Source organism: Mus caroli, unplaced genomic scaffold, assembly GCF_978045245.1.
Source record: "Mus caroli unplaced genomic scaffold, Mus_caroli_1 scaffold_10, whole genome shotgun sequence".
NCBI classification, from domain to species: Eukaryota; Metazoa; Chordata; class Mammalia; order Rodentia; family Muridae; genus Mus; species Mus caroli.
In genome coordinates this window covers 24,546,095-24,549,040 of record NW_028227265.1, presented here as the reverse complement: position 1 = coordinate 24,549,040, position 2,946 = coordinate 24,546,095, and the positions used below count along the sequence as shown (strand labels likewise).

The window sequence follows — 2,946 nt, the reverse complement described above, 5'->3', positions numbered from 1 at the left end:
CTGAAGACTGCTTTGACATCAGCCATGGAGATGCAGAATTTGGAGTTTGCCCAGCTGGTTTCCTGCCTTGCTTTGGGGATTACAGTTAATTAAGTTGAATGAATCTCAGAAGAGACCTTGAACTTTGGACTTCTAACATTGTTGTGACTGCTATAGACTGAGGACAGGACTTTGAAATTTGGACTAAATGCATTTTGCATTATGCTATGTTTAAGTATGTCCCCCCATAGACTCATGTTTTTGAACAAGTCTATGGGGACCAGGGAGTGGAATGTGATGGTTTGTATATCCTTGGACCAGGGAGTGGCACCATCTGAAGGTGTGGCCTTGTAGGAATAGGTGTGACCTGGTTGGAATGGGTGTGTCACTGTGGGTGTGGGTATAAGTTCCTCACCCTAGTTTCCTGGAAGTCAGTCTTCCACTAGCAGCCTTTGGATGAAGATATAGAACTCTCAGCTCCTCCTGCACCATGCCTGCCTGGATACTGCCATGCTCCCACCTTGATGATAATGGACTGAACCTCTGAACCTGTAAGCCATCCCCAATTAAATGTTGTTTTTTTTATAAGATTTGCCTTGGTCATGGTGTCTGTTCACAGCAGTAAAATCCTAACTAAGACAGGGACTTTCTGCATTATTACTCATTTTATATCTTTTCCTGAGAATATTATGTTTGAGTCTCTTAAATCTAAAGAGACTCTTCAATCCTAAAATTAACTTTATCTGGTCAACTATTTGGAAATCTTCCTTATGCCCTGAGAATCATTAAGCCTAGGTAAGTACATACATAGATGTGGCCATTCCTTCTTGGGGTATCTGCTCCCGAACGAACTCAAACAGCATAATTAGCGCCGGGTAAACAGAGACAATTGACAAACTCTGACAAGCCAGGATAAAAGGTAACAGATTCAAGGTCTCTTTTTTTATTGTAGGCTTAGAATTCTCTGAAAATGTAATTTAAAGATAGGAGGTGGTACAGGGTACAGCCTTGGAGGAATAAAACTCAGTAAATAAGACAAATGGGCTAAAATAAACCTTTCCTACTTTATAACATAGATGATAAAAGATATATTAAAGGGAGTGAGGTATTAGTATTTGTCATTGACTAAAAATCCAGTTTAGAGCTCTCTGCTCCTCCCTGTTCCAGAGACAGCTACATCTTCTTATGCAGTGCCAGCCTTGTCCCATAGAGGTCGATGTGAACAGATTTGGCCATATGGGGCACCTGGTTAACAGAGCTGCCATCTGTTCTCCACTTAGTAAAGTGGAGATTGTTGCCATAAACAATCCCTTCATTGACCTCAACTACATGGTCTACATATTCCAGTATGACTCTACCCATGGCAAAATCAATGGCACAGTCTAGGATGAGAATAGGAAGCTTGTCATCAACGGGAAGTCCATCGCCATCTTCCAGGGACGAGATCTTGCTAACATCAAATGGGTGATGCTGGTGCTGAGTACATCATGGAGTCTACTGGTGTCTTCACCACCTTGGAGAGGCTGGGACCCACTTGAAGGGTGGGGCCGAAAGGGTCATCATCTCTGCCCCTTCTGCCGATACCCTTATGTTTGTGGTGAGTGTGAACCATGAGAAATATGACAACTCACTCAAGATTGTCAACAATGCATCCTGTACCACCAACTGCTTAGCCCCCTGGCCAAGGTCATCCATGACAACTTTGGCATCATGGAAGGGCTAATGACCGTGGTCCATGCCATTACTGCCACTCAGAAGACTGTGGATGGCCCCTCTGGAAAGCTGTGGCGTGATGGTCATGGGGCTGCCCAGAACATCATCTCTGCATCCACTGGTACTGCTAAGGCTATGGGCAAGGTCATCTCAGAGCTGAACGGGAAGCTCACTGGCGTGGTCTTCTATGTTCCTACCCCCAATGTATCCATTGTGGATCTGACAAGCCACCTGGAGAAACCTGCCAAGTTTCATAACATCAAGAAGGTGGTGAAACAGGCACCTGAGGGCCCACAGAAGAGCATCCTGGGCTATACTGAGGACCAGGTTGTCTCCTGTGACTTCAACAGCAATTCCCACACTTCCACCTTTGATGCTGGGCTGGCATTGCCCTCAATGACAACTTCATATAGCTCATTTCCTGATATGACAATGAATACAGCTACAGCAACAGGGTGGTGGATCTCATGGCCTACATGGCTTCCAAGGAGTAAGAAACCCTGGACCAGTCACCCCAGCAAGGACACTGAGAGCAAGAGAGAGGCCCTCGGTTGCTAAGGAGTCCCTATTCCAACTTGGCCCCCAACACTGAGCATCTCCCTCACAATTTCCATCCCAGACCCCCATAATAACAGGAGGGGCCTAGGGAGCCCTCCCTACTCTCTTGATATACCATCAATAAAGTTTGCTGCACCCACCAAAAAAAATTCAGTTCAGATATTTTTCTGTTTGCCTGGAGTGCTTTCAGTCAGCAAATGTTTCCAGCCTAAAAAGTAGGCTGTCATATATCAAATGTGACTGCTTTGGGCTAGACATTCTTTATACTCTTTAAATTAGAGTTACAGGGTTAATAGTTAGAATAAATACTGTTATGTTTTTATTTCGAATTGACTGAACTCGTAACTCTGGGCATGTAATAAGAAGTCAAACACATAATATGTATGACTTGGATAATCATTAAACTGTTCTGCAAAACTTGTATACAGAAGTGCTGGGCTGCAGGACATTCAGATTCACAGCAGTGGCCTAGAGGCTAGGAAATCAGAGCTGTGGGATAACCATGACCATTGATCACTGACAATTGCCAAATGAAAGGACTCACTCTGGATAACCGTGCACACCTTCATTGAAATACCCTTCACCTCAACCAAAGGTCATTCCATTTCTTCATCTACATTCTAACTGTTCGCACCCTAGGCTTTCAACTTCTGCTTCCACCTTCCTGTCTGGTTCCTCCAGTCACAGCTTCCTGCT

General features: G+C 44.5%; 1 pseudogene; it reads left to right on the top strand.

Moving 5' to 3' along the window:
* The first annotated feature begins 1,164 nt into the window (after positions 1-1,164).
* Positions 1,165-2,105, top strand: LOC110300348 (glyceraldehyde-3-phosphate dehydrogenase pseudogene; annotated as a pseudogene).
* Positions 2,106-2,946: the final 841 nt, after the last annotated feature.